The sequence below is a fragment of the Tamandua tetradactyla genome, chromosome 2 (assembly GCF_023851605.1).
Source record: "Tamandua tetradactyla isolate mTamTet1 chromosome 2, mTamTet1.pri, whole genome shotgun sequence".
NCBI lineage: Eukaryota > Metazoa > Chordata > Mammalia > Pilosa > Myrmecophagidae > Tamandua > Tamandua tetradactyla.
The window spans coordinates 108,559,110-108,582,690 of record NC_135328.1 but is presented as its reverse complement, the minus strand read 5'-3'; the positions used below and the strand labels follow the sequence as shown (position 1 = coordinate 108,582,690).

General features: G+C 38.1%; 1 protein-coding gene and 1 long non-coding RNA gene across 4 annotated transcripts in view; one reads left to right on the top strand and one right to left on the bottom strand.

Annotated features, from left to right (window-relative positions):
* Positions 1–23,581, top strand: part of GNAQ (G protein subunit alpha q) — a 326,720-nt gene that overhangs the window by 123,863 nt on the left and 179,276 nt on the right. The gene's annotated exons all lie outside the window — the stretch shown is intronic.
* On the bottom strand, positions 1,467–18,466 carry LOC143673673 (uncharacterized). The gene is made up of 3 exons (XR_013170507.1): positions 18,336–18,466; positions 7,879–7,926; positions 1,467–1,816 (listed from the first exon to the last, which is right to left on the bottom strand). It is a non-coding gene; the product is annotated as an uncharacterized LOC143673673 (long non-coding RNA).

Sequence of the window (23,581 nt, the reverse complement as noted above, 5' to 3'; positions counted from 1 at the left end):
TTCATAGCCACTTGTGACCAGTGGCTGCTGTATTAAAAAATACAGTTGTATGACATTCCATTTAATGAATATAGTATAGTTTAATTTTGTATCCTATTAATGCACATTTGAGTGTTTGTGGCTATTACAAATAATGCCACCCTAAACATTCCTGTACATGCCTTTTGGTGAACATAAATATGCATTTCTTTGAGGTATGTGCCTAGGATTTGCAGTTGCTAGTCAGAAAGTGTGCCTATTTCAGTTTCAGTAGATACTGCCAAATTGTTTTCCAAAATGATTGTGCCAGTCTGCACTCCCACCAGCTGTGTATGAGAGTTGTACTTGCTCCATATATGTCACAACACTTGATATTATTTTAGCTATTCTGGTGGCTAGATATTGGTATCATATTGTTTTAATTTGCATTTTCCAAATAGGGGGCAGGTTGAATAGTTTTTCATATGTTGATTGGTCATTTGGTTGTCTTTTTATCAGACACGGTTCTAGTTTTGTGCCCTTTTTTTTAAAAAAACTTTTGAGTTATCTACTTTCCACTTATTGTTTTATAGGAGTTCTTTATATATTAAGGATATGACTCTTTGTGATTAAGTGTATTACACGTGTCTTGTCCCGCTTTGTGGCTTATCATTTTCTTTTCCTTTTTTTTTATTGTAAAAACAGTTTTATTCATACATCATACAGTCTACCCAGAGTGTACAATCAGTGGCTCTTGGTATAATCACAGAATTGTGCATTCAACACCACAGTCAGTTTGGGAACTTTTTGTTATATTTTCTTAATGGTTATTTTCAATTAAAGGAAGCTCTTAAGTGGAATGTAGTGCAGTTCATCATTTCCCCCTTCTGATTAGTGCTTTTTTTGTGTCCTTTTTAAGTAAAGGCTGCTTTCTTCAAGGTCGTGAAGATGATATCTTGTGTTTTCTTCTAAATTGCTTATTGTTTTGCTTTTTACATTGAGATCTAAAATCCATTTCAGATGCATTACAGAGTTAGGGGTCAAGATTTATTTTTTTCATATGGGTATGTAATCGATCCAGCATATTTATTGAAAAGAACATCCTTTCCCCAAGACAAAACTTTGTCACCTTTGTCATAATTGTAGTGACTGTGTATGTATGAGTTTGTTTCTAGACTCAGTTCTGATCCATTGGTCTATTTTGTATTTGTTTGTGCCAGGATCACACTATTTAATTATTAAGTTCTACGGTAATTTTTAATATTGGGAGTATAAGTTATTCTGCTTCGATATTCTTCAAGGTTGCCTAAAGCCTTGAATTTATTCCCTTGTAGTTAAAGGTGCCTTTAAGGAAAAACATACCTTAATTATCCATTAGCATTTTAGTGGGTAGATTTCTTAGGCTGAATCCTAATATTACAATTGTTTTTTGGCGCAAACAACCTCCCCTTCCTTGAGCCTGAATTTATTTTCTTACTCAGCCCATGTTGACTGCATAGCTAGCTCGGTACAAGAATTTATTTTTTTCCTGGTTACTTCATTTAGGAAGGATGGTGGAGCTGCTTAGTTTCATTGTTATTCAGTGGGATCATGTTCTTTCTCACTTGAGCATTTTTAACAAGAGGAAGAGCTCAACTGTGAGTGCCAGGGTTATACTGTTCCTCTTCCAGTAAGTCCTTTTTGGGAGGACATTTCTCTGCAACACACAGATTTGGTTGATTTGGCACCAGAATCTCTTCTCCTTTCAGATTGTCACCATCCATAGCATATTTGAAGGATTGACCAGGGTAACTTGGATTTTCTTTTTGTGTTGTCTGATCTCCAGCTGTTGTGGAAGCTGGTGGTTTCATTATGAATGCTGAAATTAAAGTAAGGAATACAAGTTGGTTTTGCTCTTTTGTTAATTGTTGTATTTTAATCCTATTATGTAGACTTTTCATTCATTTGTGCCTAATGAGAATCATCAGAAACAATTCATTTTGGTGAAATAGGATATTAGCATATGCAGAGCAGTAGACATGTGTTTGCACATATGTGTATGTGCACACTCATATACAGTTATTGTCTTGGCTTTAGAAGTGACCTTAAGACCCTATTTATATATGTGTACTGAAATTAATGAATAACCAGCATCCTCTTTATAGTGTGCATGTATGATGACTGTCTGAAGATAATGTTTCCTCAGCTTGTGAGTATCTAGCCTGCTTTGTTTAAAAAGGCCGGTCTCTTTTTGAAAGTAGCTTATTACCTCAGCTAATCCACATTATTTAAAATAGGATGAAAGGAAGAAGATTAACACTGGAGGGCAGAGATTGGGCCATAATTATCTTAACCTAACAATATCTGGCCCATGTTTTTACTGTTTACTCTATGCTGGCTTTTACGTAGAGGATGGCACACAGGTGAGAGCATGGTTGTTGGGGTCAGTTATAACTTGGTTTGAAACCTGCTGTGCAGCAGAACTGCTGTGTGTGATACTAGCAAATTAACCTCTCTGAATTGTAGTACCTTTATCTGTAAAACAGTGGTGACTATTGTGCTTACTTCACAGTGCATTGTGAGAACTAAATTGTATAGTCTGTCAAGAAGTTGAAAGTGTTGTCCATTGTTAAATGGACATGTTCTTTCATTGCTCATTCAACAAATATTTACTCAGTCCTTGATATATACTCATCAGCATAAACAAATTTGCCTGACTTAAAAACAAGCAAACAGACAGTGAGTGCACTAAGGAACACGACTGATGTGCCCGAAGACACTGTGTTTTAGTGTGTTTAATTTAGAGAACTGTGCTTTAGCTGCTTTTCTCCAATTTTTTTTTCCTCTCCACTGCTCACATGACCTTGGATGTCCAGGAACTGAGCCACTACATGAAATGCATGTGGTGTAATTTAGTAGGAAGTTGTGAAGCTGGTCATTTGGCTGCTCTTGGTTAACTCCTGGCAGAGCATCAGAAAAATACTTTCCTTGTTACTTTAAACCAAGTAATGTGTGATTTCACCCTTAATTTTTAAAACAGCGTGTTCGTGTTCAATTAGAGAGGCAGAATATTTTGTTACAATCAAGGAAAGTGAATGCCTAATGAGGTCTGAGGGTTCTGTTGAGAGCATGAGAAATGCCAACACTTCGTTTTCACATTTTCACCTCATCAGAGAAGTAATTTCAGTTATGCATTTACTTTTTGCTACAGTAGGAATTTACGGTGGAGCTTTCTTAGTTTTAGGAAAAGCGACAATTTTGCTTATAAAAGTCATGGGGTAAGCCTAAAATCTTATTGTTTTAAAGAAACCACCCTCTTATTCTTCACCATGCTGTTTCACTCTAAAACAGTTAACCCATGCTATGTATGGTGTTTTAGATGATAGTCTGTTTACATATTTACGAATGTGGACATGTTGTCAAACACGAATATCAGCAAGGAAATGAGGTTTTAAAAAAAACATTTTGCGTCAAAAGACTGCTTAATTAAAAGCTGTGACAAATAATTTTGGCCGATATATGTAAATGTGTACTTTGAACTAATTTGTTTCCCTGATTTTATGTTTCTTAAAGTGAATCTGGGTAATGTTCTCTGGGTTGTTACCACTATTACTTTATAAGATGATGCAATTTCCTTATAATCATCTGGTATTTGTTTATGTAGAATGGTTTAGAGGAGTGGCATTACTGGCACATATCCATATTCTACCGTGGATGGAATAGTGACCCCAAGGAAGGGGGTGCTTTTTCTTTGTCAGTGACAACTAATTTTTTGTGAAGTCCTGTACACAGTTGAGGTGCCTTTTCTAATTTTTATAAGAGGTGCTGTTGTGGATTAAATTGTGTGCTCCCCAAAAAGAAATGTTCAAATTCTAATCCCTGGTCCAGTGAATGTGACCTTATTTAGAAATAGTGGTGTTTTTTTTTTTTAACTTTTTTTTATTAATTAAAAAAAATTAACAAAACATTGAGATACCATTCCATTCTACATATACAATCAGTAATTCTTAATATCATCACATAGTTGCATATTCATCATTTCTTAGAACATTTGCATTGATTTAGAAAAAGAAATAAAAAGACAACAGAAAAAGAAATAAAACGATAACAGAGAAAAATAAGATTATACATACCATACCCCTTACCCCTCGCTTTCATTTACCACTAGGATTTCAAACTAAATTTGTTTTAACATTTGTTCCCCCAATTATTTATTTTTATTCCATATGTTCTACTCTTCTGTTGATATAGTAGTTAAAAGGAGCATCAGACACAAGGTTTTCACATTCACAGAGTCTCATTGTGAAAGCTATATCATTGTTCAGTCATCATCAAGAAACATGGCTACTGAAACACAGCTCTGCATTTTCAGGCAATTCCCTCCAGCCTCTCCACTACATCTTGAACAACAAGGTGATATCTACTTAATGCATAAGAATAACCTCCAGGATAACCTCTCGACTCTGTTTGGAATCTCTCAGCCATTGACACTTAGTCTCATTTCATTCTTCCCCCTTTGGTCAAGAAGGTTCTCTCAGTCCCTTGCTGTTAATTCTCAGCTCAGTCTAGGATTTTTCTCAGTCTCTTGATGCTGAGTCTCAGCTCATTCCAGGATCTCTGTCCCACGTTGCCAGGAAGGTGCACTAGAAATAGTGTTTTGAAGAGGTGATTAGTTAAGATTAGGGCAAACTGTCTTATGGTGCATCTTAATCCAGTATAACTGGTGTCCTTAGAAGAAGAGGGAAATTTAGACAGACACAGGGGAAACAGGCACTTGAAGACAGAGGCAGATATTGAATTGCTGCAGTGTCAAGCCAAGGGATGCTGGAGATTGCTGGTAAACACCAGAAGCTAGAAGAGTGAAGGAGGAAGATTCTTCCTTTCAGGTTTCAGATGCGGCATGGCCCTTCCCACACCTTAGTTTTGGACTTCTGGCCTCCAGAAGTGTGAGATAATGCATTTCCATTGTTTTAAGCCACCAAGTTCATGGTGTTTTATTTACAGCAGCCCTGGGAAACTTATACAGATGCCACGTATATCGGTGGCAGGGTTGGGCCATCCTAACTGAATGTGAGGTTGGGAGCAGTGATTTTGTGGTCCAGAGCCATGCTTCTAAAATTCAGTGTGCGTGCAGATCATGCGGGAGTTTTGTTAAAATGCCTATTCCACTTCTTTGGATATGGGGTGGGCCAGAGTTTCTGCTTTTCTCACAAGTTTCCAGTTGATACCAGAGAGGCCCAGTGCAAGGTCATCTTTGAAATAACATTCACCACCGCAAGAGGCAGTGTGAAATTATCACTGGGCTAGCCTTTGGGGAGGAGAGTCCAGAACTTATACTTTAATAGAATACCAGCTATGCAGCATTAGGCAAGTTATTCGAACTTTCTAAGCTATACTTTCTTCTTTTAAAAATGAGGATGATAATGGTACCCACTTCATACAGTTGATGCGAGTAGTAAAGAGAAAATAGATATGCAGAACTTTAGAATAGTCTCATCAGTATAGCTGGAATTTACTAAATGTGATTGTTGCTGAATTCTTCCAAGGAAGTGTTGGGTCAGGAGAAACATACAGGCCTTTGCATAAAGGTCAGAATAGCTGATTGTTGAAGGAGATGGAAGAGTCTATGACCAAGAAGGAGATGTGGTTCTCGTTTTCAGGTACCTTGCCAGCAAAGTGAATTAACAGCAGTGGTTCTCTAGGAAGCAGTGGCCTAATTGAAAAGTCAATTGACTTTTCACTGACAGCCACTCCAACTTTCTTCCGCCAGGGGTATTGACTTTTCCCTCATAGTAGTCAAACCTTCCTGTTGTCTTGACCACAGCCAGTCCAATAAGGAAAAGGGAGGGGAGGGAAATAAGCTCTGCCAAGTACTTCTGGGCTCCACATAGTGTGAGCTGTTTCATATAATATGCTGGAAGAGGTGAGGGAGGTAGTTCTGTAATTTTACAGATGAGGCAGCTCTGCTGTGTACTCCAAATGCCACTCCATTTGTAAGTTTATATGGCTGGATTTTAAAACCAGAGTTGGGCTTGATAATTCCCAACAGATGCCATAAACACCTTGGTACCAGGATACACATACTTTCTTCCTTGTGAGAGGGCGTAAATGGAGTTCTGTTCAACCACTCCAACTTTCTTCCACCATGTCAGCCAGCCAGAACTTGAGACAGAGATGACTGCCCTGTGAAAACCAGAGCCAAGAGCCTTCTTTAATGCCATGTCCCCGGCACCTAGCACAGGGTCTGACCAGAGTTGGGCTCAGCAAATATGGAATGAATGAATTAGAATTTAGTCAAAGAGTTGCTTACATGACCCTGTTATTATTATGGGTCTTTTTCCACTTAATTCTTATAACCTTCCATTTGACTTATGTTTTTTATTATACTCTCCCTTTAGTTCTTCATGTTCTTTGATTAACCCATACATAGTTATTTACTTAGCATCTGGAATGTACTAAACATATTTTCATTTCTCATGGGGCCAGAGGAAGTATAAGACATATCCTTTGCTTCTGGGGCATTGAAGTCTCATTGGAGAGATTAGATAGACAACAAAAGTCTTTACTTCCTTAATTTGCAGTCAAGGCAAAGTTTTCTGCGTAAAAGAATTTTTATTCTTTCTTCCTTTCATAATTTTCCTTCCTTTGTCCTCCATCCTGCCATTCTGAGTTCATGCATGTATTGATGCATCAGCTTGTGTTAAGCTTAGTCTGTTTGTTTACTGGCATTTCCCGTGGAGAGATCTTTATGAGGAGCCAGTGGAGTCATCTGAGCTATAGATGTCTGAGCTATTGCTGCGCTCTTGGGTTGCTGTTAGGTTTTGATCTACTAGACCACTATGGATGGTGAACTGATATAATTCTTTGGACAACTTAGTCACAAATCAAGAAGTGAATGGAAATCTCATTCAACAGAAAAATTATTTGGCTATGAATTATAAAACGCATTGCTATAATATGCAAACATAGCTATAAGATGTGAAACTAGGAAATTTTGTCGGATGTTTTCATAACACCTAGATTCTGTTTTTAATTCTTTTTCCCAAACGTAAATATAGTTATTTTTATAAATATAAATTTGCTCATTATAAAAAAATCAAACAACATAGAAAAGAAAAGAAGTAAAAATCACTGCAATCTTTCCGTGTAAGATAAACACTGTGAACATTATGATATATTCACGTACTAAGATTTAATAACACACATGTAAATGCAGGTTTACCATTCCTTTACCAAAATTCCTTAAGCTAGTTGTCTTTCTGAATTCAATTTTTCCCTCAGACTTTAGAAGAATATACTACATATTTTCTAAAAACCCTTAGAAATTTGGTGTAGTACCCAATAAGCAAATACATTACCATTTTAGCTGCAAAATATACATATATTGGTGGTTAGCAGATAAATAAAAACTGTAATAGTCTTGTAGCAGGTTACATTTTGCCATAAATGAGCTGCAAAAATCTTTCAGTTCTTGGAACTTTTTGGATTTTAGGTTATAGAGAAGGGATTGTGGCTATGTGTGTAAATATTGATGTTTTCATTGGGCGTTATTTTGCTTTCCCTGCTCTTAATAGCCCATACCATATAATGGATTGGCTTAACAACAGAAACTTACTGGCTCACAGTTTCAAAGCCTAGAAGGCTTGCAACTTCCTAGGGTTGCTATCTTCTGGCTAACCAGCAGTCTTTGGGGTTCCTTGGCTTTTCCTCACGTGGCAATGTACATGTGGTGTCTTCTCCTTTCCTTTCACTTCCAGCCTCTGGTCGCTCCCCATGGTTTTTCTTTTTCATTTCCAATTTCCTTTGCTCATAAGGAATTCATCCATATTGGATTAAGACCCACTCTTGCTCAGTTTGGGCACACCTTAACCAATAACATATTCAGAGGCCCTATTTACAAATAGGTTCACACAGGTCTATACCATGTATACTTATATTGACCTTGCTTTTCCTTTTCTGCTATAATGAAAATCCTTGCAGGATAATATCCTAGAAATAGAATTGCAGGGTCAAAATGTATAAACATTTTAAAGGCTTTTGCTAAAGATTGCTAAATTGCCATCCAGAAAGATCATACCAAATTAGGATGTGAACAAGCCTGTTTTTACCATATCCTTGCCAGCTCTGAGTGGTATTAATCCTTTAAATCTTTCCTGTCTAATAGGGAAAAGTGATACTTTAATTTGCATTTTCTAGTACTAATGGGGTTGTTCTTTTAAGTGTTTGACCATAGAATTTCTTCTAGATTCATTTCAGAGTTTGTGACATTTTCAAATCATTAAACTGAGCCTGTTATCATACATTTTTCTGGAGACATTAATGACATGTCAGGTATGATAATTTGCACTGGTTATTTCTTTTAAAAAAGTGAGTTGTAAGGAAGAGGGAATGTCTGTGTAGGTGTCAGCAAGTTCCAGGTTAGATATGGGTTTAATCCCTGGCCAGTGTGTTGTGCTCATTCTCAAGTCTGGCTCATCATAATGTCCTCTTCATTCTTTTAGCATAGATAAGCGTGGGAGCAGATGTAGTACAGGACTCTTTCAAAGATCTTTTGGACAGAAATTCCCTGAAGGCAGAATGGGTATTTAACAGGTTGAGTTTGAAATCTCTCCAAGTGCATCATCAACCTATAGGTAAAAATAAGCAATCCTATGCCCAGTGGCCCTGTGCAGTTATTTCATATAGTTTTCTGACAGATGGAAAATAATAAAGCTGCACTCTTCGTTCTAAAAGAGGAATTTTGATATTTTCTCCTTTTATTCTGAAAAAATTTCTCCTAAGCCTGAGGCAGTGGCTCTCAAACTTAATAGTTAAGTTTTGGAATCACCTGGGGAACTTAATTACCATGTAGACACCTGAGCCCAGTCACCTGAAACTCTAATCCGGTAGATCTTGGACTGCCTTTTGAGAAAGGTAGCCTAGCTCTGACATTTATTAGTGAATCTAGGATTATCATTAAAGTTATATATATATTATTATATAGACATATTATATTATTATAACATTGTATTATAACTGTTGTTATAACATTATTATAACAGTAACAATTATTCAAAGCCACTTTATAGTTGTCAATATAGATACTACAATATAATAGTAATAAAAATTATCATAAGATGATTATTAATGGTAATTTCATGAATGTTTCAAATATACCTGATAACTCAGTATTAGTCAAAGTTCCACACTGAAAAATTAAGGGACTTTTAGATTCATCATCCTTAATATCTGGTCATATTTTATTTGTCGGTAACAGAGAATGAGTACTTGAAATAAGGGCCATTATTCTTGAGACCAAAGAGAAAAATTACATGCAACATTGTTTTTTGATGAAATCATTTGGGGAAGGAGATTAGTTTTCTTTAGTTGAGCAATAGAAGACCACAGGCATGCTAGAAACTTTCCTACTGATACTATCTCACTATTCTATATTATATTGTCTATTTCATTTCCTTATACTTTATGTGTGTGTTTGTGTCTGCTTATATGTTTTTTGAAATGAACCATTAGAGAATCTAGCTGCCTCCTTGGAGATCCTATCACAAAGAATTGTACTGAGCAATTTATGCCAGAAAGCAGGACAGCTGAGTCATTTTCAAACCTGTCGAGGTGGGGTAGCATTCTGGAGTGAAAGAGACCTAAGAGAATGTTAGGGTACATCAGTTTTAATTTGGGTCAACCCCAAAAGACTTGCTAATGATCTGACTTAAGCTCTAATCGTCTTGTGAACTTTGTTCTTAAAACATAAGCTAGTGTCATCTTTCATCAGCCCCATCGCCCAGGATCCTTTGTGTTCTGAAAATTGATTTCTTTGTGGTCTCCGCCATCAACTGTTTACCTCAACTGAAATCCAAAGTAAGCCAGAATATGGTGTGAGAGAGGAGGCTTTCAGTCCAGGTGAAAGCAGAATTTGTCAGTAATGGTCACAAACTTGCTGTAGCAGGGTGTTCATCCTAGCAGGCAAAAGGGCAAGTCTCATCTGCCTTGCTAAAGGGTCAAATTATCCAGATAGATTTTGAAAGTAAAAAGATCACTATCCTTGTGAGGACATTTACATTTTGCCTTCATCGCACAATGACTTGACAGGAATTTCTCTCGTTTTCCTAGGCATATGGAAGATATGTGCAGCTTGGCATTTAGGTGTTAGGAAGCAGAGGGGACATATTTAGGTAAACTCCCAGAAGTTATACAACCCTGGGGTGGCAGGTAAAAAAGAAACAACAATTCACTTTTGGACTTTTTTCTTGTGTTCTTTGTGCTCGTTTAAAAATAAGGTGTATTCACTTGTGCTTTAATGAGGGGTTTGGACCAGAAAGGTCAGCTTTGCCCCTTTCACTCAATTTCTCACAAGGTATACTCATTTGCTCATCTGTAAACTAGATAGGGCCTGAGTGGAAAAAGTCACCTTTAGCTCCTGAGGAAAGGAAAGGGAAGTGTCATTTAAAGGGACCCTCTCTCTTATCATGGATATTTGTACTCACTAGGTATCAACTGTTCTAGGAGCTTCCTGTAAGTGTCCCATTTTCCTCCTCATACTTCTTGCTGCTGCCCTCTCCCTTCCACAAATAAGGAAACTGAGGACTTGCCAGGTGAAATAATTATTTGCAAAGGGGGGTGGGGCACCTCTCGAATCTAACATCTCTGATGCTGCCTGGCTCTAAGATGCAGGTTTTCATTAGTCCATGCCAGCTACCAGGCTCCAGTCTCACTGCCTCAAATCTTGTGTCTCTCACTGAACACACTCACATTGAGTTGAACCTTAATCTTTGTGTCCAGTCTGCTTGCCTTCTATGAGTGCCTGGTCCTGCTGGCCTGAGTTCACCTCTCCTTATAACCTCTGACCTGCTTTGCCCATGGTAACTTCCAGCCCCCTGCCCCAGCTGTCTGAGATACTGGACCCCCTTCCTGGCCTTGCTCCTGTCTGCCCCGAGCAGGCCATTATGTCTGCCTGGAGATGGATTACAGCTGCACATTTTACTTCCTCCTATGGTTAGGATCTGTGCATGATACAGAGGTCTGGGCCAAATTGCAAAATTATTAAAGCAGAAGCTCCAAGATTGCTTGTAGAAGCGGCAAGTGAAGTAAAAGAAGGCTGGGAAATGAGTTTACTTCAATTAGCATGGCTCATGTTTAAAGAAGCTGGAAGCTGGGCTGGCTGACTGGGAACTGCTTGCCTTTAGGGCAACTCAGGACAAACTTGGATGGCATTTTGCAGTCTCCATTTAAATTTGTCCTGTTTTGTTCAGAAACAAATGAGTATTCGTTTTCCTGCTTCAGTTTATATTTTGTAAAACCTGTTCAAGAATCATCATTGATAATATTTTGTGCATTATTGATTTTTAAAAAGTCTAGGTCTTTTCTTTAGTATTTTTATCATTCTTGCATTCCTTTTTACTTTTCTTTGCAATGTGGAAGTAAATATTTTAGCTGATGTGCCACGTTAGACCAGCATTTTAATATTATAATGTGTTAAGCTATTCTTCTTAACCTTATTCGCACAGCAGTGTCTCTGTCGTGAAGTCAGCAACAAGAGTTGGATTTTAAATTGAGGGGAATACTAAAGCCAAAAAGCCTAATACCCTTTCACTAATAGCCAAAGTGATATTACTGACAAACATGTTTGTTGAAACTTAGACATAGGTGTTGGTTTGAAAATATTATATGCCACAGAAAAGCCTTGTAATTCTAATCCTGATTCAGTATTGGTTAGGTGGAAACTTTTGGTGAAATTACTCCATGGAGATGTGACATGCCCAATTGTGGGTGTGGCCTTTTGATTAGCTAGAGATGTGACTCCACCCATTCAGGGTGGGTCTTGATTAGTTTACTAGAGTCCTTTAAAAGAGGAGACATTTTGTAGAAAATACAACTGCTTTAGAGCCAACAGAGATGCAGACATTTTGAGATGCTTGGAGGCTGACAGAGAGAGCAGATGCCTAGACACAGAGTATAGAGATGTAGAACCCAGGGGATATGACTGTGTACCTTCCCATGAGATGCTAAGTATGCCAGAACACAGAGTTGTATCCTGGAGGAGCTAAGTGAAACCCCAGAGACCCTTAGAGAGGAAACCATTGGAATCAGAAGCTGGAAGCAACAGAATCAGGAACAAGCACCAGCAGACACCAGCTACATGCCTTCCCATGTGACAGACATTGGCCTTCTTTGAGTCAAAGTATCTTTCTCTGTATGCCTTAGTTTGGATATTTTTGATGGCCTTAGAACCGTAAACTCGTTAACTTAATAAATTCCATTTTAAAAGCCATTCCAATTCTGGTATATATTGTACTCTGGCTGCATTTGACAAACCAAAACAACATGTATTACAGGTATAAGAAAAAGATTTTTCATGAGGGTAGGTATATATATCATTTAGAAACTAATTGCAATGACAAGCTAAAAAAAAAACAACACTTTTTAGACATAATGATGGGAGTTCTTTCTAGATATTGCCTTAAGTGCCAGAAAACTCTGAGAGCAAATTTCATTTTGCTCTGTCTAGTGAATTATAATAAGTTTAATCATGAGAGCTGGGTATTATGAGCCCCATTTACAGATAAGTAAACTGAGTTTAGAAAAGTTAGGTGAACAAGGTTGAAATTGCAAAACTACAGAACAGATGGACTGAAAACCAGGATTTCTAGGCTGGCTAGCCCTGTGAGGAATACAGAAGTGAATAAGGCCTGGTCTCTGCTTCCAGGCAATGTGGCACTTAGTGAGGGACACAGACATTCCCCCAAATGCTGTGGAAACCAGAGGAGATGCAGAGCTCAGCCTGGGAAGGAAGGCTCCACCTACCACTTCATGCCCCCCCAGCTCCCCCCACCCTTGTTCCTGGAGGCTGAGGAAGGTTTGACAGATCAGTGAGAGTGGGGGGAGGTGATGAGCAAAAACACAGAATAAGAAAGTACAGGGCAGTCCCAAGGAGAGTTGAGCAGTTTGAGGTGATCCGAGACAAAGGGTGAGTGGGGAAGGAGGTAGGCGGGAAAGGAGCAGAAGGATCCGACTGTGAAAGCCTCCGAGTAGGCACTGCTGCGTTCCATTCTAGCTGCCCTGGGCGTCAGGAGCGGGAGGTTTGGGGAGTCTGTGTTCTCAGAACCCAGGTGTGGTGCGCCGTCCCTAAGCAAGCGGAACACCTGGGACATGAGAGCTGACGAGGCTCCCAGCCTAGGAGCTGGAGTGGAAAGGAGGGCAGGGCCGAGTGTGGCATGACAATGCGTGAGAAAGCTAGAAGCAGGATTCAAATGTATCTAGATAACTTTAGAAGAGACTACTGTTCTTTTGAAACGGTTAGAAGTGAAAAGTGAGTTTGTGAAGTTAAAAACATCAAGATAAAGGATGCAGCTCTTAACAGACAATCCTGATCAGTTTTGTCTGGGCTCGTAGGTATGGTGGAGAGAGGTGGGGGAGTGAGTGGAGCATGAGGGCTTCAGGGTTGTGGAAATAATGAAGGAAAGATGGCTTGGGGTGCAGATAGTTGGGAATTGGTGAAAGGAAGTGAATCTGAAATGAATAAAGTGATTGCTGAGTGGGGCTGTGCACCTAGTATCTCTCCACAGGTCGATGCTATCAGCCTGCTCACCTGGGTAGGGAGATTCTATATAGTCATCCTTCAATTTTCCATGATAATCGAGAACAAATATAACATGAATAATTAAAGTCTCCGGGTCGGCCCTGAGTCTCATTTCAGCATCAACTTCTATTGCAGTAAAATACCTTAGTGTCTTCTGATGGAATATCAGAAGTGTCTTTTTTGACCTTAATATTTGATATTTGTGGTCCTGTCAGAATGTGGACTATCTCTGCCCCACAGGAGGTCAGCTGTGGATAACTCAGAAACCCAGGACCACTCTTGGACGTAGTAAAAATACATGTCATGCCAAGGAACCTGATTCTGTCAAAAAATAGCTTTGAGGAGCTAGTCTGCAGACTGGACCTTGGAGGGGTAGAACAAATCTTGAAGTGGGTACTATGGCAGTATGTAAGAAAATTTAAAGTAAATATTCTGTTTCAGCTAGCAGTTCCACTTCTTAGAATTTGCTCTGCTAGAACGAAAGCTCTTGAGACAGGAGGGATCTCATCTGTTTTGTTCCTGCTGAATCAGCGGTATCTAGCACAGCTCCATGTAGATGATGTGTATTCAGTATATATTTGTTAAATAAATGTGACAGAAACACTCATAAAAATGTACCAAGACACCCGTGTTCTCCAAAGTTCAGCCAGAAACGTCCATTGTGCTTCTGCAGTTCTTTCTGCACAAGACCTTTGCCCATGCCGTACACTTGCTGTTCCATCAGATTATTTTAGGAGGTCCTTTCATTCATCGGATCCAATTACTTTTGTTCTGAGCATCCATGCCATTTGGTGATCCTACCTTTGTTAATGGTGATTTTTTGACAAATGTTTTTCAAACTTTGGAATCACAGAAAGCAGGATACTATCTGCTCAACATTAAACCCCAGAACCTAGCCCAGTGTCTGGTACAAAGCAGGCTACACACACATACACACACGCACATGCACACACACACTCTAATTAATATTGTAGGAGATTCATTATAGCATTACTTATAATAGTGAAAAATTGGAAATGACCTGGATATATATCAGTAAGGAAATATTTAAATTATGATATAGCTCTTATTTTGGAATCTTTTATAGCTGAAATAAACAATGAAGTAGAGCTCTATGTCCTAAGCTGGAAAAGTATGCATGGTACATTTATGATTGTGTTTTAGAAAAAGCAAATCGCAAGCTATAAATATAATCTTATTTTTGTAAAATAAAAAAAATAACTCCAAAATATGTATGTTGTAAGTGAACAGAAAAATTACTAGATAGCTGTGCAACAAATTCAATAGTGGTTTATTTCTGAATTTTTCTTTTCTATTGTATGTCATTTGGAAAAAATGTACTTTTTTTGGTTATACATTTCAGTCTCTGCTCTGCTCATTCATTCATTCCAAATATTTAATGAGCACCTGTGTGCCAAGTATAATATATATAACTAATAAATATGACAAAATTGCTTCTCTTGAGTTGCTAACCTGCTGGCTGGGGGCATATGCAACAATATGGCCAATTATAATGTATTGTGACAAGTGCTGCCGTAGTAAAAACTACAGCATACACTGGACCAGCAATAGCTAGACAGACCAGCAAGGCTCAGTAGGATCTTTTTCCTTAAAACTGTATTGAGTGCCTACTGTGTGCCAAGCACTGGGGTAATTAAAGCACATTTCCTGTCCTCCAGGAACCCTTGATCTTTGAAGAGAGGTGGTAGGAAGTATGTTATCATGCCTTTTATTAACAGTAAAGCCTGCTAGATAATTGATTGAAAAAAAAGGGGCGAATGACCTGGGTTATCTAGCTTATGATATGGAATATGTGGCCTCTATGTAATAAAGCATGGCTATATATCGTCACCTCTGAGATTGTCAATCTTGCATGGAATTAGGGTAAATGATCATTCTGAGTGCATTTTCCCATCCCACCATCTTGGCCCTTCTTACTGCTCACTTATCGTATTCTATTTTTTTTTTCTTGTGACAATATATATTTAACAAAATATCCTATTTTTACCATCTTCAAGTGTACAATTTAGTGGTTATTATGCTTCCTTCATTCAACATGAAAGGTCTCTTGGATAGCTTTCTTTCAGAGAAACCTTTAAAGTTGTTCACTGATTTTCCGTTAGACATAGTAATTTCTGAAATAACCATGTGAGGGATTTGAATGAAGAAACATGGGGTCATGGAGGGTGGGAAAGACGAGGCTGCAGTTCATTCAGGCTTCACATTGACTGTCTTTGGCCCTTGAAACAGCAACTCTGGTCCTGAACGGCCTTGCTTTTTTGGTGTTTTGGTCTGTAGAATATAAAGCAGGAGTGTAAAAAGTAGACTGTCTTAATGAGAATCTTGGGACACACCCACAGGCGCTTTGCTCCTACCGCTGGCTCTTCGGCCTTCCGTTCCTAGCCTGGCACTGACAGCAAAAAGGCTGTTCTGGAGTCATTTTGCCACTGGTGGCTTCGTTGACAAAGTTGGAATTGCCATCCCTAGTAGATTGGTTCTCACTTTTTTGGGGGGGAAAAAAAAGCCAGCGAGAAGCCCTGGCTCCCTCGCCTTCCTCTCAACCAATATTTAATAGCTGCGCCCAGTTGCAGAAAGGGTTCATGTTACTAAGACTTCATTATTATTACAAAACAGGCAGTAGAGCTTCATCATAAATAATTAAAAACCTTGACAAAGAAAATGAGCTGGGCACATTCTGTGATACAGCAAACTGATTTCCCCCTGCACTACAGTCGTCTGTTAGCCTGCTAATTCCCCAAACTCCATAATTAACAATTATGCTCTGTTCTCAAGAGAATTACCCAGGTTTGGCACTGGTACCTCCTTTGTAATGGGGCAAAGGGGGGATTGGCTGAGTTCCTACCAGTCTCTCAAGAACCTCAGTGTACTTCCCATTGTAATTAAGTATCATTGTAATAACAGACATGTTTAGTCCTTAGTAATGTTAGATAGCTTCTGGAAGACAAAACACAGCTGCCTATATGATGTGTCATATGTTATTGTTTTCCTCTTTAAAAAAAAAAAAGTAAAGGAGCTGAAAAACTTATTCTGAGGCTGAAAGGTACCAGTCAGAGCCAGTATGATCTGATGTGCACAGTAGATATTTGTGAGCATGAGCTGAACAAAAATGTTTTTTTCTAATGGCGCTAGTTTCTTCATTAATTCAGTGGCATGGGAAGGAGAGGCTGTTCTAGATTAAAAGGAACCCAAGAGATGCAACAATCAAATGCAGTGTGTACCCCTTGTTTGGATCTTGATTGGAACAAACTAACTGTAAAAATAATAATAATAATAATAATAATAATAATAATAATAATAATAATAATAAGAGCATTTTTAGATAATCAGTGAAATTTGAATATAGGCCAGGCATGATAACCAAGAGATTACTGTTAGTTTTGTCAGGCATGACAATAACACTGTGGTTGTATAAGAAAATGTTCATATGTTTTTAGAGGTACCTGTTAAAGCCACATGGGGCAAATGGTAACTTTAGGACAAATCTGAAATCATTCAGCAAAAAGAATATTAAAATGTGGTACAGAGAAGCAAATAGTATAGTAGGACAAAATCTTGATGATTGTTGAAGGTTGTTGGACGTTCATTTTACTGTTCTCCAAACTTTAATGTGGCTTGAAATTTTCCCCAGTAAATATGTATATATTTTTGCATGGGCAGGCACTGGGAACTGAACTCTCCCAGTAAATATTTTAAAATAAGTTCTGAGTTCCTTAGCCAGAAATAGCAACTGAGTTTTATTAAGTCATTTACAGGTGTTCCAGTTCAACTTTTTTGGTAGTAGATTTCCATCTTAAAATGGGGGTACAGATTAAATAAACAAACTCTGATAAAGTCCTCCTCTCAAAAAAAAAAAATCTTGTACGTAAGCATGGTGGGCACATATCCACCTAACAATTCCTCGTCATACCACCTACCATTCTGTAACTAAACACGCAAATCGAGATATCTTCAAATTTAGGAATTTTCTTTGCTTCCCTCTACCCAGACCTCTTGGTTCCTTGTTGTTGCCCATGAGGAGGAAAGTAGAACATCTAGAGCCCTACTCCCACTAAAACAAAATAGAGCATGTATGTCAAAAGCTGTTCTGGACTCTACTTAAGTCTGTCCACCCTCTTAGTCTTCTGAGGTCCTGAATATAGAGAAGACCTGGAAGGTTAGGGGGAGGTTCTCTCAGAAGGGAGCTCACCTCCCCACTCAGCTCTGAGGAATATCTAAACATCCAAGGAAAAGAGTTAATCCCCAGAATTCTAGGTAGCAGCAGGATGTTCAGTAGTTGAGTGCAGTTATACCCCCCAGTCACTGAGACTTGGGTATCAGTTCCACCACTTCCTACCTAAGAACTTGGGCAAATTGGTTGAGTTCTTTGGGCTTGCGTTTCCTCTTCTGTTCAGTGGAAATGATGATGATGATAGGTAACTCCCAGGATATTGATGACATGAAATAATAGATAAAGCAATCATATTACTCCCTAGCACAGAGTGAGTTCTCGTAATTGTTCCTTGCCATTCTTTTTGAGTTCATTATATACATAAACATTCCTGAGAAGTAATGCCTTTGTGATCAATGATAAAAGTGATTGCCACTCATTCTCACCCTCTTATCATGAGATACAAGTGGATTCATTCAAAATAGCTCTATGAAATTGATATATTATTAACAGTGTTGCTTTTACTCTGTATTTTAAACAAATCCTTTTAAAATTTAATTGGTATTTTAAAGGTATATTAACTGTTGTGTGGCACAGTGCATATAAGAAATAGCATGACACTCTGGAAAAAAATAAGAGCTTAGAAACTAGATGTACCTGGATTTGAATGTTCACTTTGCTGGGTTGGATAATTTCTCTAGGTTCCATTTTCCTCATTTCTGAAATGAGACCCAGAAATGTCTACTCACGAAGCCCTCACACAGTGCCTGGTATGTAGGAGGTGCTCTGAATTGTGTCTGACATTATGACAGCTTGGCACAGTGTACTGACATGAGAATGGGGAGGAAATAGTGGCAGAGAAGGAAGACTAGGAACCTCTGACTTCACCTCTGATGAATGCAGAGGCTCCTTAGTCTGATGGCTCAAATGCAAGGACCTGATTTCCTTGAATTCTTCTCAGTAGCATAGACCAGAACCCATAAAATTACTTAATGGCTTTACTTTAAGTACTTGTATGACCTTTATTGAAAGCTTTTCCTCAGGAACCCACTGGGGCTGACTGAGGTTTCAGAGCCTCATAGATTATCTGTGAAATGGACAATTTACTCTCAGATAATTAGTAGTTAAATGGAACAATAAAACTCTTTGACATTTTGGTGCAATTCTCTTGTACTACTTGCAGGCATCTATTCTATACACCTTTTCTTAATTGTACTACTATTCCAGAGGGTTAAGAAAAAAACTTGGAGTAAATTTTTCATCATGTTATAAAATAAGAGCTTTCCTTTTCTTTTTAAAATCTGTATTATTAACTGATTTTCAAAAGGGATGGGTAAATATTTTAACTCCACTCATAGATTCTTATCTATGTCTCATAAATGAAGCATTTATCTAAGTAAGAATGACGAGCATATGTTTGATTTCCACATCAGTAATGCCACAGAATAAACCCAGGTCATGTTGATACTCAGTAATACATTTCAGTTGTGATTTTTAACAAAACGTTGCTCATGACTATTGTTAGAGATCACTCTTTGCGACGCTGTGGGACTTTGTATCACTGAAAGGACTGTGATTATGAAATGTGCTCTTGAAAGAAAGAACAAGCATATCACTCTAAGCACTGTTCATGAAAGTGGGCATTGACCTAAAAGAAACCAGGGTGCACATGATGGAAACCAGTACTGGATCTATGAGAAATCTTCCTGTTTATTTTGCATTTGCTGGTCAGTTGTGGCGAGTATGGGAAAAGCCTTGAGCCTACTCCCTGCATTTGAATCTGGGTGCTTTCATGAAAGAGAGAGTGGTGGGAGGTGCACATGTGGTGGGTGGGGGCACGTGTGGTGGGTGGGGGCGAAGTGAGGACAGAGTTCTTGAGCAGGACAGATAACATTTTAGACAGCTCAGTGGATTACAAATCTGTTTACAAGGCTAGAGCGAAGATTTCTTAGATGCCAAAGAAGGACAAGTGAAGCTAGAATCCAATAAGTTTTAATATAATAACAAAATGTGCTCAAACAAATTAGAAGGCAAAGAAGGGGCAGGCTGAGTTCTGAATCGTGGCTTCTGAAAAACGCAGGGTCTGACAAAATTAGTAATTAAAGACATTTCTCTTCTTGTTTCATACCTGGAACAATAACCTCGCTTCAGACTCTAATTCAAAGAGGTTGACCCACAAAGGTCAGTTGCTCAGAGTCTAAAATGTGCTTGAAGAAAAAAAAAAAGAAGCTGAAAAACAAGAAGGGAATTTTGGAATGTGCTAAAACCAAATCACACTGGAAGGTGGACAGCACTGACTTGCCAGTATTTTACCTCCTGTGGGTGTGGAAGCCTCAGTCATAAGAACTAGGGTGTTTTTCAAAATTCTGAAGTCATATATTCAATAAGGGAACAAAAGTGGAAGGAGCTTACCCTGTCTCCCTATACCCAGGGACAAGGAGTGGCCTCTCCGAAGAGGCAAAGGCTGGGCCCTGAGGCTGGAGTGTTGGTGAATACACATGTGTCATTCATGTGTAAAACCACCAAAGCAATGGCAGTATGTACTGAGTGGTAAAAATGTATTTATACCCTAAATTCTCACCAAAGGCATGTGTCAGGGTAAGGTGATGGTAAATTTTTTTTTTTTGTATGCTATTGACGGGATCACATTTCATTATTTTCCCATGTGAGTATCTCGTTATTGCAGCACCATTGGTTGAAGTTTGTTGTTTGTTTGTTTGGTAAGTGCATGAACTGGGAATTGAACCCGGGTGTCCCACGTGGCAGGCACGAATTCTATACCGAACTTCCCTTGCCCCCCCAATGGTAGATTTTTAAGATTTAAAATTAATCACCATTTCCCTATCCCTAAAGAGTAACAGTTGATTCCGCATAAGGACAGGAATCCAATAAAAATATACAGAAACCATTCAAACTTGTGGAGAAAAGAGAAAAACCACTGTTGCAAAAGAGAGCAAGAGACAGAAATAGAAGGGGGGAGAATGTGTGAAGAGGTTGACCAGTGAGGTTAGGCATGAAAAATAGAGCATGTGTCTGAGGGTAAAAAAAATGGCAAAATGGTTACTCTGAAAGAGAACAAAAATAAGGAAAATTAAAGCTGAATGTTTTTTGCTGAAGTGCTGACATAAGTGCTTTGTATCTTTGAACATTATGTTAATGAATTAGAAAGTTAAAGAAGCTCTGAAACAATGACAAAGAAAATAAGCAGATTATGGCAATCAAAGCATTCTCTATTATATTATAATTTTTGAATGCTATATACCCATTCTATCAGTCTCAGGGCAAATGATTCTAGCAGAAAGATGGCAGCTCTTTTGAATGCTGATGTGTCCTCAGTGCATTTTTCTTTTTTTGTTTGTTTGTTTGTTTGGCATGGGCAGGCACCAGGAGTCGAACCTGGGTCCCCAGCATGACAGGCGAGAACTCTGCCTGCTAAGCTGCTGTGGCCTGCCCCTTGATGCATTTTTCTTAGAATTTTTATTACTAGCGCAATCCTGTTTTATGACGTGTTTCTCATACTTGTATTTTTTTGACCCCGTTATTTCTAGGATGCAGTAAGAATATTTAGGAAATGACTGATACTAATGCTTTCCTAGGGCATAGTTTAAGTCCTGCTGGATTACTTGGAGTAAATGTATGATGTATTTTACAGTCCACATCTCCTGTTTCTTAGGTTCTAACTGAGGTTCTGTGGAGGACTCCAGAAGGAGTATGTTATTCTACCAGTGTGAAGATATATGGCAAATAGATGTTTATATTGGGGGCAGAATCAGAATACATTATTTTCCTGAGAATGTTGTATGTATCAGAAAGAAAAACATTATGAATAAAAATTTTAATAAAAATCTGAAGTATAAAGTATAACATCTGTCAGTCAAATAGGCCAATAATGTCTATTTCGAGGATTAGTTTTTAGGTGGTTTGTAAGTAAGTAGGTAAAAGGAACAACGAATCTGTACTTTTGCTTGTTTCAATTCAGTGTATATGATTTGGTGTGTTATGGATTTCTCTATGAAAAACTAATACAAAGATGTTGACACTAACACTAGCATACAACTCGGAAGTTATTGTAAAGGTCAGAGACAAAATCTCCAAAATAGGAGAAAGTGGCAATTTATTAAAGTTTCTAGGTTATGGTAACTTCAGATTTGGGGGAAAAATAACAAAATGATACAAGTGAAGATAGTAGTTCATTGAGGCAGAAACCATGATTTGTTTTGACAAAGAGAAGCAAGCTAATCTAATACAGTAAGCAGAACTCAATTAGAGACAATGACAATAAAGGGGAGAGAGAAAAGCAAGAAACATTTCTGCCTAATCAAGGAATTGACATAGAAAGTAAAATGGAAATGAACTTGCAGGATGACAGGTATTCGAAATAAGCACTGGGGGGTGAGCCCTTCTTTGAAAATATTCTGAAAGTGCCTGGAATGCCACGTTTATAGGCATAAGACAAGAAGATAGGAACATCAGAAATGAATAACCATTCTTATAGCAGAACAGAGAAGATTAAGTAATTTTTTTGAAATTTTTAATATAGTAAGTATATCTGGACTAAGTAAAATGGAAGGAATCAAAAATTGAGGTGTATAGTTTGAAAGAGATTATATACTTTGCTTCAGAGGAAGCTCTAGGCCTAAAGGATATTGAGTGATAAAGGAGAGGTCAGGCTTATAGGCAGAATATAAAAATTTTCTGATTTTCTCATTTGCATCATAATACCGTGCTGAGAATGTAGTCTCTTTTATACCCTTGCTGATTCTCTACTCTCTATGGAAGCAAATGGCTTTAGGCTTTGATGCTTCAGTCTCTTAAGGGACTTTGCTAGGCTAATTGTTGAATGAATAATTTGGAGACTTCTGTACTGCTCTGATTTACCGGAATGATTGTTTTCCTTAGCATTATCATAAACCCAGCCAAAGTCTTCCTTCCAAAAACGGACATTCTTCTCAACCAGTGTCCCAAATGCAGAATAAACAGACTCTGTCTGTTTTCTACAGTGAGGTACTTTTTTTTTAAGGCAGGCAGGATCCCAGCCACAAAATAACCCCAAACAAGTGTTTTTTCAGGTTTGAATTATAGATTCATCTTGTATTGAGGTATTACAGAATTTGTGACATTTAATAAACATTTAAAGTGTTTTCAGTCTTGTAGCTAATAACCCCTTGCCTCTTTTTTTGCCTTTACTCCCCTACACCCAAAAAAGTTGTTTAGATGAGCTATAGCTTTGCTTTCTTAGCTAGATGTTTTCTCTGAGAATACTTATTTTAAATGATAAGAGTTTGAGAAGTCACTGAAAAATTGGTATTCTGAAGTCTGTAGAGTAGCAGGAGGAGTTATTGCCAGGATTCTGGAATGGTGGCTCTTCAACTCTTTTTCTTTCTTTTTTTTCCTTAAACAATGGGAATTTATTGGCTCACAGTTTGAGGCTAGAAGGCTTGAATCCTCACGGGCTGGGAGCATTTTGGACTGGCTGCAGCAGTCCTTGTTATTCTTGGATCATATCTCCTTCTTCCTGTCACATGGTAATGTCCTCTTCTTTTTTTATATATATTATTATTTTTTTAATTAGAGAAGTTATAGGTTTACATAAAAGTCGTGTAAAAAACACAGCATTCCATATTACCCCCCCCCATTGTTGACACTTTGCCTTGGTGCAGCTTTGTGACAATTGATGAAAGAATATTAAAATATTACTGTTAACTATAAAGCATAGTTTATATTAGATGTGTTTTTCTCCATATACCACCTTATTATTAACACCTTGTAATAGTGATATACATTTGTTTTAATTCATGAAAGAATATTTTTGTATTCATACTATTAACCAGTCATCATCCACAACAGGGTTGTGTTATACAATTCCATGTTTTACCTTCTAGTTTTCCTTCTAGTGACATACA